This window comes from Canis lupus, chromosome 21 (assembly GCF_011100685.1).
Source record: "Canis lupus familiaris isolate Mischka breed German Shepherd chromosome 21, alternate assembly UU_Cfam_GSD_1.0, whole genome shotgun sequence".
Taxonomy (NCBI): domain Eukaryota; kingdom Metazoa; phylum Chordata; class Mammalia; order Carnivora; family Canidae; genus Canis; species Canis lupus.
The window spans coordinates 5,500,896-5,518,202 of NC_049242.1; the positions used below are offsets into that span (position 1 = coordinate 5,500,896).

At 39.9% G+C, this 17,307-nt stretch overlaps 1 protein-coding gene across 7 annotated transcripts in view; it reads left to right on the forward strand.

Annotated features, from left to right (window-relative positions):
- FAM76B (family with sequence similarity 76 member B) overlaps positions 1-17,307 on the forward strand; it is a 177,743-nt gene that overhangs the window by 62,302 nt on the left and 98,134 nt on the right. Inside the window, exon 14 of one of the 7 annotated variants that reach the window (XR_005375414.1) lies at positions 1,487-1,594. The exons of the other annotated variants lie outside the window; for them this stretch is intronic. The gene's annotated coding sequence lies outside the window, so the exon portion shown is untranslated. The remainder of the gene's footprint in view (positions 1-1,486; positions 1,595-17,307) is intronic. 7 annotated transcript variants of the gene reach the window in all.

The following is a 17,307-nucleotide window of genomic DNA, read 5'->3' on the forward strand; positions in this document are numbered from 1 at the left end:
CATACAAACAACTCTGTACATGTTAGTTACATGTTCCTTCTCTAGATGAATACTCCCATACTCCACATGTTTCTATTTCTATCAGAATCCAGTGCCTACTACCCAGGATCCTTGTAGGTGGCAATAAAAAATAGGACACATGCATTCATGTTAACATGTGGGCGGGAAGTTTCTAAAGGTGGCATGGAGTAGTATGCAGCTAGCTTGTTATTCATTATAGTAGATTCCTCCACCTTTAAGTTATATTTCTCATGTTAAAACTCGACTGGTGTAATACCCCACCTGATTGAGATAGAAAGTTTGTGTGATTCATAGCAATGTCATCTAATCTGAAAACTAAATGATTTTGTAGTAATGTAGCTAGATTTTTAAATTTCTTTCTCAAATATAGTTATGGTGACATGCAAGCTCCATGAGGACAAGAATTTTTGTCTGTTCTTTTAATTGTAAAATCCCAATCATTCAGAACAATGCCTGACACACAGTGTGAACTCAAAAATATCTGTTGAATAAATGAATGAATAAATAAATGAACTATCTTGTCCAAGTCTAAGGAAATAGCCAATCTTGGCTCTGCCACTAGAATATCTGAGAATCTCTATTCCCAAGAATACTTAGAAAAAATGTTTTTGAGAGCTTAGTATGTATCTGGCATTGTGTTGGGCCCTTGGAATTTTATGGTTAATAAGATAGTCATGCCATGAAATGAGCATATAATTTAGCAGAGAAGAGAGATATTATATTAAAAGAGTGAATATTAGAGAATTGGTTTTTATGAAAAAGACGGTACAGAGCGTCATGGTGCAATACAGAGGGCCACAGCATGAGAAACAAGGCAATATTCCCAAAGCAGGTGTTATAGAACATGAAAACATCTTGAAAACTTAAAAAAAATATATTTTAAATGAAAGGCAGTATTAGTAAAGGCCTTTGCTTAATTAGGTGGATCTTTCCTGATGCTCGGTCTTTTTTTGGGGGCACAGAGGGAGAAGCATAGTTACTGCTGCAATATTTCCCATGTGGATATGACCTTGAGATGCAGATGAAGAACTAAGCCCACATAGGACAGCAAACAACTTGTTCTAAAATTCTTCTTTTGAGGAAACATCTGTCTCTTTTTCAGGATGCCAACCATCACATGGGTCTTCCAGCTTTAGCATATTTTTCAGCCATCTGCAATGTTTACCTCCCACACACATGGGCTTAATCACTGCACACAACACACACCTCTGCCCAAACTTCAATATCAAGCTTTACTATGAAAGACTGAAAAATCTCCTTGGAACCACTGTAAAGCTTCATAGCCCAGGCATATTATTTTTCAGGAGTATTGTGTGGCTACTTTAGGTGTAATATGTTTATCACTTTTAAGCTTCTTTTAAAAAGATTTTATTTATTTATGAGAGACACACAGAGAGAAGCAGAGACGCAGGCAGAGGGAGAAGCAGGTTCCATGCAGAGAGCCTGATGTGGGACTTGATTCCAGGATTCCGGGATCAGGCCCTGAACCAAAGGCAGATGCTCAACTGCTGAGCCACCCAGGAGTCCCTAAGCTCTTTTGAATATAAGGGAAAACAGAGGAGAGAGACTGGAGGTATGTATGTATGTATGTATGTATTTATTTATTTATTTATTTTTATTGTTTTTCCTTAGAGTCACAGGGTGGAAGACAGCCTGAGATGTTCTTTGATTTCACTTCCTACTAGGCAATCAGGGAGCCCACTTTTACGTGAAGCCTCTAATTCAATATCTTCTCACTTTTAAGTTGACTGGGGGTGGAAGGAGATGAAATTCTGTAGGTTCCTACGGTAAATTGTTCCAGAGTTAATAAACCTGTTTTCAAAAATTCATTTTATATTTAGCTAAAGTATCTTCCATTCCTCTGCAAAAAAGTGTTAAGTTTCTGTTTTAAGACTCGGCATAGTTAAGAACTAAGATCTAGGTTCAAATTTGACCTCTGCTTCAGATGAACTGTGTGATTTGAGACCATTACATGACAATTTTGTATCCTAGCTTCTCCATCTGTAAACCTAGGAACAAAGCACTCATCTCTGGAGGATATGTGACTGTGGCACATTGATCTGGTTTTTCTCACATGATGCATTTTGATGAATAGTGATTATTATTATTGCTCTATAAAAGTTATCTAACAAGAATAACTTTGGGAGCAGGAACTATGACTCATTTGGGTTTGTATCATTCACAGCCTTTTGATAATATTGTGGATATGATAGAATTATATATAAATGATTTAAAAAAAAGTAAGACAGGGATCCCTGGGTGGCGCAGCGGTTTGGCGCCTGCCTTTGGCCCAGGGCGCAATCCTGGAGATCCGGGATCGAATCCCACGTCAGGCTCCCGGTGCATGGAGCCTGCTTCTCCCTCTGCCTGTGTCTCTGCCTCTCTCTCTCTCACTGTGTGCCTATCATGAATAAATAAAAATTAAAAAAAAAAAGTAAGACAGTAAGTGTAGGAAATAATTTGCTTTTCTATGAACCAGCTTTATGACAGAGCAAATCATTTGCACTTCCTGAACCTTGGTTTCTTCATTTGTAAAACTGCTGTTTTATTAAACAACACTTTGCATTTCAATATTTATGAGTATCTATTCTGTTCTATCTGAACTCCAGAAAAGGAGGTTTTTTAGGCAAAATTTCTAGACCTATGAATTGTTTCTTATTAATAACCTGATTTTTTAAATAAAAAACCTCTCAGATGTTTCATATTACTACATTTAAAAGCATCTTTGAGAAGAGGTATTAGAAACATTGTCATATTTTCTTGATTAGATTCAAAATGAACAGGAGTGAATACTGAGTTCCTGTTCCATTCACTATTACTTCATGGACAGGATAGGGCCAGTACTTAATGGTTTTCTTCACTGGTTACCAAGTGAAAGTGGAGGTGGGGGAAAGAGGTGAAGGAGCAAACTCTAGAATGATTTTATTTCATTTGTTGTTCTGGTGACTAATGGCTTCAGCTTTCTCTCTGGAGTGTATCCAAAACTCTTTGCTAGATCTTCACTTTGACTCTGCCCAATTTTCTCAACCCCAGCTAAATGAAACTGGACTTTATGACAGCATAGATGCTGAAGAAATGCAGCTTGTCAAGCCTGGGCATAATTTTGCTTAGAGAGATAATGATAAACTCACACTTATCTTAATTTAGCTCTATTATTTCTTTGCTCAGAATCTTAGGTAGATCAGGAAGAGAGGTATGTGATGGGAAAAAAGAAGATAATTCCTTGGGAGATCTTCAATACTCTGGAGTTTCCTTTTACAGCTGGCTCTTTTCTGGGGTTCTAAAGATTCCAACATGATTATTAGTTCTAAGAAATTGATTTTTTTTTTTTTTTGGTCAGTTTCACCAAAGGCCCCAATGAATTCCCAAAGAGCACAGTAACCTTCACTTAGGTGAATAAACCATGAAGTGGAGAAAGGAGTATGTCAATCTTAGTATAATCTTCTCATCTGATCCACTAAACTTCACATTTTGTGGGGTTCCCGGTATATACATCAATGTTGACTATGATACATATTAATAATACATAAATATTAGTGATACATAAATAGAAAAAGGAAAGCAGGACTCTATTCCTAAAAGTATAGACTTACAGAAGCCTAGTTATGTGGTGGTGTTCTACATTGCAATTATGCCATATTTATTTATGTTGATGGGTAAGTGGCATTCCTTAGACTTTTGGGTAGACTACCTCATAGTATGAGAAAATTATTTGTCCAACTTCAAGTTAATTGATAACATCAATGAGACTAAAATTTAGGTTGGTTGGTACAGTCTCACACTTTGCTCTATTAATGCTGAATTCATACCTTTATATTCAGCATTTTACTTTGTGCCAATGACATCAACAAAAAGAAATCCAAACCTAAAGGAAATTTCCATGCTGAATCAAATAATTGTAAACGAGTTATTTTTTCTTAACTTCCTAAATTCTATGCCAATGATTCCATCAGATATAAGGCTAAGAGTCTTTCCTTTGAGAGCTTCCTTTCCCACAAACTCATTGAAATTATGCAAGCCAGGAAATCCTTTTAGCACAAACCAGGGAAAATTGATATGAATAAAAATAAGGTAAAATGAAAACAGTGAGTAGAGTCTGATTTATTTGATAAAATGTCACATAATTCAGATTCCACTAACATTTGTTTAATATCATTATCATATAGCTCATTTAATATTTACATTAAACTTGTAAGGTAGCTTTCACTATTGTCTCCCTTTCCTGAAGACAAGGAAATAGATGCAGAGAGAAATTAAATAGTAGCCCCAAACAAGTACTTAGTATGTGTGGGAATCCAAATTTGATTCTTGTTTCATCTGACTATAGGCCAGTGATTTTTCTCATTTTGCTCATTTCTCATCCTTTTTCACTCAGCAAATGTGATGATTCTTGCCCATCAATCAATAGGAGGCTGAGTTATGTAGTTTTATGCTCAGTCTTTAGGATTCATTCATTCTTCTCTGGGATGAGAAGGTGGGAGATTTTCCCTTGGGGCCCATCAGAATCTATGTGTGGGATGATATGTATAGTTTGGAAAAGATGCCAGAGATAATTTATTTCCTTACCACCTGCACCAATTGACATTCTCTGCATTATCCCACACTATACCATGATAGTTTGATTTTAGTCTATTGACTTTAGAATAGAACTTCTTTCAGCTTTTCTATTTAATAACTCTGTAGGAAGGGTTTTTCCCCACAAATTTACCAGGTAGTTACTTTCATGGAATATTTCTGGGTTAGCATATTTCCTTCCAGAAATAAATCTTGGGTTATATGGGTCAAGGAACTCTTAGATTAAGGCTTAATTAGGATAAAACATCAATTCAGAGGCTACTATATGAAGCTAGAAATCTCTCTTCTGTCTTTGCATTTCTCATAGAGTGAAAGTCTTTGACTTTGCCTAAGGTGACTTAGTGAACAGGAATCATTCCATTTAAGCTCACTCTGATACCCAAGGTTCAAATGCTCCCTAACATCCAGGATGGGGACTTAATTCCTTTCACCATCCCCTATTGCAGGTCCTTTATTTCCTGGCCAGAGTTGTGTCCAGTTTTCCTCGAGGCTCTCCACCTGAGCCATGCTCAGCATTCCCACCATGTTCACTCCTCCTCTATGGCACTCTGGCATCTTGGCCAAGCTACATCCATTCTTAATATCCTATTGTGCATTTTTACTACACTTTTGTCTTTCTTCACAGTTTCCTCCAAGGTATACTTGTAAAAAACAAAGCGAAACTTGCTAGCAAAATGAAGTGGTGAGTTTTGTGATACTGAACTGAGCATAGGGGCAACACAATATTTGAATGTAAGGGCCATGGAGCTCACTAAATGGTGCCCTTAGCCCCCTGGAAATAATAGGAGGCTGAGTTATGTAGTTTCATGCTCAGTCTTTAGGATTCATTCTGCCTGTCAAAAGGGACATTTCTACTTTCTCTCTGTGTTGGTGATTTCAGTATCAAAATGATAGTCTTTCAAAGTTATTAGAACAGCCTTTGCAGGTTTTACCTGAGGGAAAGGAGCTGTTAACTTTTCATACAAAGGCAGCTGCAGAAGCCAAACCATGGGAGGATTTTCCACAGCTGGCTTTGGTTGTTCTAAAATTCTTGTTAGAGCAGCTGGGAACGATGACTCTGCTTCTAACCTCAGAAATTAAGTGAAAGAAGAGAACCGCATATTTTACATATTAATCTCCATGTTTCTATTACTTTCAGTCTGCATTGAGCTCTAACATTTGTAGACAGTGGAGTAAGTGAGCCCCAAAATGATAGAATTTCAGAAACAGATGTAATTTTCAACCTCTGTCAAGATATCTGAAATCTTACCCTGAGAGATTCATTCTTGTGGGACTCTCTTCCAGAGTCCCATATAGAAGTGTAAACACCATTGGGAGGTATGGTATTTTAAGCCTTCTACTTTTTTGCACTTAAAACACCTTAAGACAACGTTAGTCCACACCTGAGGAATTGTTCATTGACAACCGGAAAACAATGATTCTCAGAATCAATTTACCAGGGAATGGTGCTAAAAAAATTAACAAAACAAAACAAAAAAACCTAAAAACAAAATAAAGCAGGGACCAACTTTGACAAGCTCACACCTTTTTGGTCCTCCATCTGTGGGTAATCAGCATTCCATTGCAAGAGGCTTTGGCACATCCATTTATAGGACATATATGTTGTGTTAGAAATGAACAATACTGAACATTAGTCTCTAGTAGTGGACAGACTAGTATACATATTAGAATGTGGAATACTTTATTTCTCAGCAACCAGTGAAAATATAATCACAAAGTTGAATGTAAATTCATCTCTCAAGTAGATGACTGAAATTTTTGCTTTTGTTAGCTAGTTACTCATTTGGATATTTGTGGTCCATCACCCTTCCTTGAAGAGATCAGAAGGGCTTCCCTGGACAGAATGGGAGGGAGAGAAACCTTTCTCTCAGAGTACAGAGTATGTGTACTGAGACTATGACTGCTCAACTGGGTCTAAGAGCATACTGGCCAGACTATAGGGGCATGTCCTACTGTAACATCAAATCGGAAGTGACCAGAAGCAGGATCTGGGAGGACAGTTCAGACAGAGAAGATGAGAGCAGGAGGAGGAGATTGTCATCAATGAGTTTTGGGGACAAATGATATGCATTGAGGAATGGGGCCTGGAGTTGTGTCTTTACGTATTCCTGCCACCCATTGCTTGGTTGACTAGATCTGTTCATTGGGTCTGGGATGAGATGGATCTATTCTTGTCTATTATCAGTGTGTGTGTGTGTGTGTGTATGTGTGTGTGTGTGTGTGTGTGTGTTTTGAGTACTTTCTGTGGTCTCCCTGCTAGGCCTTGTGACTATAAACACTACCACCAAGTCTGCTTACTATTAAGCACTGTGATAAGTTCTTTGCACATATTACTCATTTTGTCCTCACAAATATCCCATTAGGGGAATGTTATCTTTATTTTACATATGAAGAAACAAATCTAATGATGTTGGGAAACATGCCCAAGGTTACATGGGATTTAAATGGTAGAGATGGAAATTAAACTTAGTTTTATTTCATTCTCTAAAATTTATGGTCTTAGCTGCTATATTTCAGAGCTGGCTATATTATCTTTAACATTAATGAAAACAAAGAATTCAAGAATTTCCATAGCATGGCTGGATAATTAAAATTAAGCTTATTGGCTTATTGGATAGTGAGGAACCCCTAGAAGCAAAGAAAAAATTACGAATTCTTTGGTTTTGCCTATACTCACCCCATCTTCCTATCTACTGTGGATAAGAGAATACAGTGTATGTGGGTAACAACTGAATTCAGACCTCTCTCCAAAGAAAAGCTCCTATGAAGGATTACACAGTATATAATGAAATAAGTTTGGAGAAGAAATGATGAAATAAAGAAAAAATTCCTGTCAGATCCAAGGCCCTACTTTTGGTGCTGTGTGACAGGGATAAATCTCATGTCACTGCTGCCTTCCAGAAACTTAAAAACCCGCTGGCAATGTCATTCCCAAAGCATGAGACTATTTATAGGACCAGAAAAGAATTGCATAAGAAAACTTGTAAGTGATGCCAGTAGGCCATTTCACTGATAAATAATTGGTATTGACCATGTGTGATATGAAGCACTGTAAAGACTGACAAGAAAGCTTTCATGTAGAGAAATAAGCACTCTCAACTAGTCTTAAAAGATAGATTTGGACTAAATGGTGAGGCCAAGGCAATGGGAATGGAATGGGCAAAACCATGGGAAACAATATAGGACACAGTGAGGAATCTGATCTGGTGCGGTCTTGGTACAGAGGACTGGTGGCACATAAGACTGAGAAAGTAGACTAAAGCAGACTATGTCAGACCAGGTGTCTGGGTGGTAAAAGAAGTCTAAAACTCTCCTGAATCTCCAATATATTCCTCTTTCCAACCTTCAAAGATGACCTTTCCTTCCTGTTTCCTTCTCCCGCGGTCCAAGACACACTTATCCAATTGATCCTTATACATATTGGAAGTGGCCCCAGGGCTTTCAAAGCCTTGAGCATTTGAGATGCTTGGCCCGCAGAAGTGAGGATTGTGAGGACAGAGTGGGGCAGATACAGTAGGTGGCGCTCTGTGACCAAGACAGAAAAAGCCAGCACCCCGTGACCATGCAAGGTCCCACTTAAGCTCCACCCTTCCTTAAATTTGAAGTAAGGAGCTTCCCAACCAGATAAAGGTATCATCATGCCTTGGTTGGTGTTATTTTTTCCAACTTTTAAAGACATTATTAAAGTTCATTTTGGCAGATGGAATTGAGAGTATTAAGATATTCTGTTCAGATGTCAAGTAGATGATAGTCTTTCAAGAAAAAGAACTTGAATGCCCATTGAACGTCCATTTTGTTTCTTTTCTACTGCTTCAGTTTTGTATGATATTGCTAAACTTTATGGCAATAAATAAATATTCAGTAATTACAGCCCTTTCTCAGAAGTGTGAAGAAAAGTCTGTTTCTATTGGAGATGGATCTTGGGAATATTTAAAATAGAAGGTTCAGTGTTGGTGGGGCATAAGGTATTTTCACTGGTATGTTGCTACGGTATCATGTGTTCTTGGGCCCATTCCTTGACCCCGTGGAAGGAGATTGCTGGGCTCAGGGCTTGACACAGAATAGGAACTCAAAAATTAGTGAACTGAGCATCCACTGTCTCCATATTTTGTGTTCAAGAAGGTAGGATATTTTATATTTGTCCATGTTTCCTTCACATTTTATCCCCCTGAAGCCTGCAACAAAAATACCAAAGGCTAAGTGGAAGCATTGGGGCCACCTAGGGCAGCCTTGTGACATTTTGTTTTTCAGAATCAGCTGATTCCCTTTCCTTTCCTATTCTTTTAAATGCTCTAATGCTCACTGGCAATGATGGCCCCTAACTCTTCTATTCCACTAAATCTATTGCCTCATTATCGTCCACCATTAAAGCAACCCTGTATCATGCCTGCAGTAACCTAATATTTCAGTTCTTCTAGTACTGTTGTGACTGCAAAGTTTTTTTAAGTTCACAATTACATTTGTACTTGTGCACTGGGTCAAGTTTAAAACATCTTCACTGTATTCAATACCCCTTACTTGTTGATATGAAGATGTTTGTGTAGACACTAAGAGCTGACAGTGTTAATCATCCTTGTTCCCCATTACATTTTAACATTATGCTTGCTTTAACAAAGGGAGTGAAGACCTTCAGGCACATGTCAGGCTGATGAAGATGATGTGGGGATAGGAAGGTCATTTAGTTCTGTGTAATCACACTGTCTTTGAGGAGAGTTATGTATGGTAACCAGATCTCTTGGGACCCTTCTTCTGTAGCCCTGTGATCTGCCAGTATGTAGTGTGGCATACCTGGATAGAAATAATCCTGGTGAAGCAACATTCTGGAAGGGCTTTGCTAATGTTTGTTTAATCACCAGAATCTTGGTTTTGGTTGTCCATTGGGTACATCCAGTTCAGATCATTTATTCATCACAGTATTTGCTGAGGAGTTTCACATTGGTGGTTACAATGAAAACAAAAAGTTAAGTGAGGATAATTAAACCCATATCAAAAAATGTATTACACCCAAGTTCTGAATAGTTAACAGTTAAATATGCACAGGCACATGCACACAGAAACTACAAATAGTATGTACTCAAGCAATCACAGTATCTTGACTTATTAGAGAACTGTCAATAGATTTAGCCAGGGAAAAGGGAAATGCTTCTGCTCCATCCATGTATAGGTCTCCATTTTTCTTCTTACTTTTCATCTAATTCATCAACGTGATTTTGTTGTTCTTCTATGTGGCATGCTATTCCATGTTTCTCATAAGTCTGTATTGGGGTGGTTACTTTTTGGATCAGAGTTCTTAAACCATTGAGAATTCTTAGGCTCTGTCTACAATTGCTTCGAGTTCACACTTTAAGATGAGTTTCTATCAGCTGTATTTCTTTATTCTAGTTACTCCTCTCCCTAAGTACTACTGCTGAATCTCTATAAGGCTGGAACTTCTGGAGATTTTGTTTTTTTCCAGTCAGCACTGGTCACCTGGGAATGACTTAACTCTCTCTCTCCTATGCCTTACTTCATTTTTTTCAGCCCTCTCACTTAGTGGAGGCAGTGTGTATAGTTATATACATAGCTCTGGCTTTTAGCTGAGACAACGTCCAAATCAAGACCTACCCAGAAGCCTTTGCCATCATGAAAGTGTCATTAACTTTAGGCTAATTCCTCCATCTTTTTGGGGTCTATGTAGGTCTTTCATGATTTTTTGCATTCAGTTATGCAACCAGAGAAAAGATCTTTCTTCATAGTTGGATACTCATCCTCATTCTTGTCTTGAGGCCAAGAGAGCAAGCAGCACAGCCTGTGTCACTCGCTACTGCAGGGAAACCAGCACAAAGAAAACAGGCAGTATTGATAAAAGCAGCAAGCTGTGAATAGTGGGGTAGGTCAGAGAGAGGAGAATAGCTTTTTCCTCACAGAAAGAATGCAAGTCCTGAGAGTATTCCATCCCTATAAACTCTTCACCACCTCAGGGGTGGGTGGCTGGGTACCTGGGTAGTAGAAGTCACTGAGGTGTCACACTTACGCCATCTCCACACATAACCAGGCTACACCACTCTTCTTGCCTTCTGACTCTGAAGGCTGTGGTTGAAACTAAGGTGGTCAGTACTGTTTGGGGTTGGAGGTTAATTTCTAAACTGAATTGGAGATTACACAGTCTCAGAGGGACTGAGGACACATTATAGCTTTTGTTGAACTGTAAAATGCATTTGTCATTTGAGTGCCATTGTTTAAGAAATGCCATGATTCAAGTTGATGTGAAAATGTGTGTGCATCTGTGTGGATGTGTCTGTGTGTCTCTTTGTGTCTGTTGCCCATGTTTTTTGTTTGTTTGTTTGTTTGTTTGTTTGTTTTTTGTTTTAAATTATTCTTTTATTTATTTTTTTTAATTTATTTTTTATTGGTGTTCAATTTACTAACATACAGAATAACCCCCAGTGCCCTCACCCATTCACTCCCACCCCCCGCCCTCCTCCCCTTCTACCACCCCTAGTTCGTTTCCCAGAGTTAGCAGTCTTTACGTTCTGTCTCCCTTTCTGATATTTCCCACACATTTCTTCTCCCTTCCCTTATATTCCCTTTCACTATTATTTATATTCCCCAAATGAATGAGAACATATAATGTTTGTCCTTCTCCGACTGACTTACTTCACTCAGCATAATACCCTCCAGTTCCATCCACGTTGAAGCAAATGGTGGGTATTTGTCATTTCTAATAGCTGAGGAATATTCCATTGTATACATAAACCACATCTTCTTTATCCATTCATCTTTCGATGGACACCGAGGCTCCTTCCACAGTTTGGCTATCGTGGCCATTGCTGCTATAAACATCGGGGTGCAGGTGTCCCGGCGTTTCATTGCATTTGTATCTTTGGGGTAAATCCCCAACAGTGCAATTGCTGGGTCGTAGGGCAGGTCTATTTTTAACTGTTTGAGGAACCTCCACACAGTTTTCCAGAGTGGCTGCACCAGTTCACATTCCCACCAACAGTGTATGAGGGTTCCCTTTTCTCCGCATCCTCTCCAACATTTGTGGTTTCCTGCCTTGTTAATTTTCCCCATTCTCACTGGTGTGAGGTGGTATCTCATTGTGGTTTTGATTTGTATTTCCCTGATGGCAAGTGATGCAGAGCATTTTCTCATATGCATGTTGGCCATGTCTATGTCTTCCTCTGTGAGATTTCTGTTCATGTCTTTTGCCCATTTCATGATTGGATTGTTTGTTTCTTTGGTGTTGAGTTTAATAAGTTCTTTATAGATCTTGGAAACTAGCCCTTTATCTGATATGTCATTTGCAAATAAATTCTCCCATTCTGTAGGTTGTCTTTGAGTTTTGTTGACTGTATCCTTTGCTGTGCAAAAGCTTCTTATCTTGATGAAGTCCCAATAGTTCATTTTTGCTTTTGTTTCTTTTGCCTTCGTGGATGTATCTTGCAAGAAGTTACTATGGCCGAGTTCAAAAAGGGTGTTGCCTGTGTTCTTCTCTAGGATTTTGATGGAATCTTGTCTCACATTTAGATCTTTCATCCATTTTGAGTTTATCTTTGTGTATGGTGAAAGAGAGTGGTCTAGTTTCATTCTTCTGCATGTGGATGTCCAATTTTCCCAGCACCATTTATTGAAGAGACTGTCTTTCTTCCAATGGATAGTCTTTCCTCCTTTATCGAATATTAGTTGCCCATAAAGTTCAGGGTCCACTTCTGGATTCTCTACTCTGTTCCACTGATCTATGTGTCTGTTTTTGTGCCAGTACCACACTGTCTTGATGACCACAGCTTTGTAGTACAACCTGAAATCTGGCATTGTGATGCCCCCAGATATGGTTTTCTTTTTTAAAATTCCCCTGGCTATTCGGGGTCTTTTCTGATTCCACACAAATCTTAAAATAATTTGTTCTAACTCTCTGAAGAAAGTCCATGGTATTTTGATAGGGATTGCATTAAACGTGTATATTGCCCTGGGTAACATTGACATTTTCACAATATTAATTCTGCCAATCCATGAGCATGGAATATTTTTCCATCTCTTTGTGTCTTCCTCAATTTCTTTCAGAAGTGTTCTATAGTTTTGAGGGTATAGATCCTTTACATCTTTGGTTAGGTTTATTCCTAGGTATCTTATGCTTTTGGGTGCAATTGTAAATGGGATTGACTCCTTAATTTCTCTTTCTTCAGTCTCATTGTTAGTGTATAGAAATGCCACTGACTTCTGGGCATTGATTTTGTATCCTGCCATGCTACCGAATTGCTGTATGAGTTCTAGCAATCTTGGGGTGGAGACTTTTGGGTTTTCTATGTAGAGTATCATGTCATCGGCGAAGAGGGAGAGTTTGACTTCTTCTTTGCCAATTTGAATGCCTTTAATGTCTTTTTGTTGTCTGATTGCTGAGGCTAGGACTTCCAGTACTATGTTGAACAGCAGTGGTGAGAGTGGACATCCCTGTCTTGTTCCTGATCTTAGGGGAAAGGCTCCCAGTGCTTCCCCATTGAGAATGATATTTGCTGTGGGCTTTTCATAGATGGCTTTTAAGATGTCGAGGATGGTTCCCTCTATCCCTACACTCTGAAGAGTTTTGATCAGGAATGGATGCTGTATTTTGTCAAATGCTTTCTCTGCATCCAATGAGAGGATCATATGGTTCTTGGTTTTTCTCTTGCTGATATGATGAATCACACTGATTGTTTTACGGGTGTTGAACCAGCCTTGTGTCCCAGGGATAAATCCTACTTGGTCATGGTGAATAATTTTCTTAATGTACTGTTGGATCCTATTGGCCAGTATCTTGTTGAGAATTTTTGCATCCATGTTCATCAGGGATATTGGTCTGTAATTCTCCTTTTTGGTGGGGTCTTTGTCTGGCTTTGGAATTAAGGTGATGCTGGCTTCATAGAACGAATTTGGAAGTACTCCATCTCTTTCTATCTTTCCAAACAGCTTTAGGAGAATAGGTATGGTTTCTTCTTTAAACGTTTGATAAAATTCCCCTGGGAAGCCATCTGGCCCTGGACTGTTGTGTCTTGGGAGGTTTTTGATGACTGCTTCAATTTCCTCCCTGGTTATTGGCCTGTTCAGGTTTTCTATTTCTTCCTGTTCCAGTTTTGGTAGTTTGTGGCTTTCCAGGAATGCGTCCATTTCTTCTAGATTGCCTAATTTATTGGCGTATAGCTGTTCATAATATGTTTTTAAAATCGTTTGTATTTCCTTGGTGTTGGTAGTGATCTCTCCTTTCTCATTCATGATTTTATTAATTTGAGTCTTCTCTCTCTTCTTTTTAATAAGGCTGGCTAATGGTTTATCTATCTTATTAATTCTTTCAAAGAACCAACTCCTGGTTCTGTTGATCTGTTCCACAGTTCTTCTGGACTTGATTTCGTTGAGTTCTGCTCGAATCTTTATTAACTCCCTTATTCTCTTGGGTGTAGGATCTATTTGCTGTTTTTTCTCTAGCTCCTTTATGTGTAAGGTTAGCTTTTGTATTTGAGTTCTTTCCAGTTTTTGAATGGATGCTTGTATTGCGATGTATTTCCCCCTTAGGACTGCTTTTGCTGCATCCCAAAGATTTTGGATGGTTGTATCTTCATTCTCATTAGTTTCCATGAATCTTTTTAATTCTTCCTTAATTTCCTGGTTGACCCTTTTATCTTTTAGCAAGATGGTCCTTAACCTCCACGTGTTTGAGGTCCTTCCAAACTTCTTGTTGTGATTTAGTTCTAATTTCAAGGCATTATGGTCTGAGAATATGCAGGGGACGATCCCAATCTTTTGGTATCGGTTCAGACCCGATTTGTGACCCAATATGTGGTCTATTCTGGAGAAAGTTCCATGTGCGCTTGAGAAGAATGTGTATTCAGTTGAGTTTGGATGTAAAGTTCTGTAGATATCTGTGAAATCCATCTGGTCCAGTGTATCATTTAAAGTTCTTGTTTCTTTGGAGATGTTGTGCTTAGAAGACCTATCGAGTATAGAAAGAGCTAGATTGAAGTCACCAAGTATAAGTGTATTATTATCTAAGTATTTCTTCACTTTGGTTAATAATTGATTTATATATTTGGCAGCTCCCACATTCGGAGCATATATATTGAGGATTGTTAAGTCCTCTTGTTGAATAGATCCTTTAAGTATGATATAGTGTCCCTCTTCATCTCTCACTACAGTCTTTGGGGTAAATTTTAGTTTATCTGATATAAGGATGGCTACCCCTGCTTTCTTTTGAGGACCATTCGAATGGTAAATGGTTCTCCAACCTTTTATTTTCAGGCTGTAGGTGTCCTTCTGTCTAAAATGAGTCTCTTGTAGACAGCAAATAGATGGGTCCTGCTTTTTTATCCAGTCTGAAACCCTGCGCCTTTTGATGGGGTCATTAAGCCCGTTCACATTCAGAGTTACTATTGAGAGATATGAGTTTAGTGTCATCATGATATCTATTCAGTCCTTGTTTTTGTGGACTGTTCCACTGAACTTCTTCTTAAAGGGGAATTTTAAGAGTCCCCCTTAAAATTTCTTGCAGAGCTGGTTTGGAGGTCACATATTCTTTTAGTTGCTGCCTGTCTTGGAAGCTCTTTATCTCTCCTTCCATTTTGAATGAGAGCCTTGCTGGATAAAGTATTCTTGGTTGCATGTTCTTTTCATTTAGGACCCTGAATATATCCTGCCAGCCCTTTCTGGCCTGCCAGGTCTCTGTGGAGAGGTCTGCTGTTACCCTAATACTCGTCCCCATAAAAGTCAGGGATTTCTTGTCTCTTGCTGCTTTAAGGATCTTCTCTTTATCTTTGGAATTTGCAAGCTTCACTATTAAATGTCGAGGTGTTGAACGGTTTTTTATTGATTTTAGGGGGGGATCTCTCTATTTCCTGGATCTGAATGCCTGTTTCCCTTCCCAGATTAGGAAAGTTTTCAGCTAGAATTTGTTCAAATACATATTCTGGCCCTCTGTCCCTTTCGGCGCCCTCGGGAACCCCAATTAAACGTAGGTTTTTCTTTCTCAGGCTGTCGTTTATTTCCCTTAATCTATCTTCATGGTCTTTTAATTGTTTGTCTCTTTTTTCCTCAGTTTCCCTCTTTGCTATCAACTTGTCTTGTATGTCACTCACTCATTCTTCCACCTCGTTAACCCTCGTCGTTAGGACTTCTAGTTTGGATTGCATCTCATTCAATTGATTTTTAATTTCTGCCTGATTAGCTCTAAATTCTGCAGTCATGAAGTCTCTTGAGTCCTTTATGCTTTTTTCTAGAGCCACCAGTAGCTGTATAATAGTGCTTCTGAATTGGCTTTCTGACATTGAATTGTAATCCAGATTTTGTAACTCTGTGGGAGAGAGGACTGTTTCTGATTCTTTCTTTTGAGGTGAGGTTTTCCTTCTAGTCATTTTGCTCAGTGCAGAGTGGCCAAAAGCAAGTTGTATTGGGAAAAAGAGAAAGAGGAGAGAAAGAAGGAAAGAAAAGAGAAAGAGAAAAAAAAGGGAAGAAAGAAAAAAAATGAAAAAAAAAAGAAGAAAAAGAGAAAGAAAGGAGAAAAAAAGGGGTGGGGGAAGGAAACAAATCAAAAAGCAAAACAAAACAAAACAAAACAAAACAAAAAAAAAGAACCACGGGGGAGTATCTTCTGATTCTGTGTACTTTAAGTCCCTTGGCTTCCCCTGGACCTTGTCCGTCTCGCTGGTGTTCTGGGGGAGGGGCCTGTTGTGCTGATTTTCAGGTGTTAGCACTTGGGGGAGCTGCTGTGCCCCTGCCTGGTGCAGGGCTCAGTGGGGGTTGTTTACCCCGTGAGGCCCCTGGAGGAACAGCCCCAGTGGCGGGGCCAGCTCTGGAGCCCTGGATTCAGCCCCCGCAGGAACTCCGGAGCTCTCGGTCTGCAGGGCCTGGAGGCTCCGGGCGGGGCCGCTGATCTGCTCAGCTGGGGCAGGAGCGTCCTCGCTGTCCTGGGCCCTCCCGGCCTCTGCCTGTCCCGGGGGAGGCCGGATCCTGGGCTGTGTCCCGGCGCCCTGTGCTCCGGGGCCTGCGCTGTTGGATTCGCGCTCCCGCCCCGCAGCCCCCTCCGCGGAGCCGCCCCCGAGCCCCTCCGAGCTGCTCCGGGTCCCCCGTGCGCGCTGCAGCCCTTAGGGAGCTCGGGGCGCTCTCCCGGGGCGCAGGTGTCTGTCAGTGTCCCCGGGAGCTCGAGGGCATCCCCGCCCTCCTGGGTCCTGCTCCACCTCCCTGGAGCCCCTTTCCCCCGGGAAGGTCGGTGCAGCTCCTGCTCCTCCGGGACGGGGCTCTCCTGTCCTGGGGACACTCGCCCCGGCCTCAGCCCGGCTCCTCGCGGGCCCCTCCCCCTTGGAGGCCTTTTGTTCCTTTATTTCTTTTTCCCCGTCTTCCTACCTTGATAGAAGCGCGAACTCTTCTCACTGTAGCATTCCAGCTGGTCTCTCTTTAAATCTCAGGCCGAATTGATAGATTTTCAGGATAATTTGAAGGTTTTCTAGGTAATTTGGTGGAGACAGGTGATTTGGAGACCCTACTCTTCTGCCGTCTTGCCCCTCCCCTGTTGCCCATGTTATGTCTGTGTTCACATGACACCTTTCTGAGTTTTTAAGGCCTTCCCATGATTCACTGCTTTCATCCCCTAATAAATAATCATTATATTTTGAATTAACTGGAAATAACAGATAGTAAGGTTTTATTTATTTTATAAAATATTTCATTTATTCATTCACAAGAGAATCCGAGAGAGGCAGAGACAGGCAG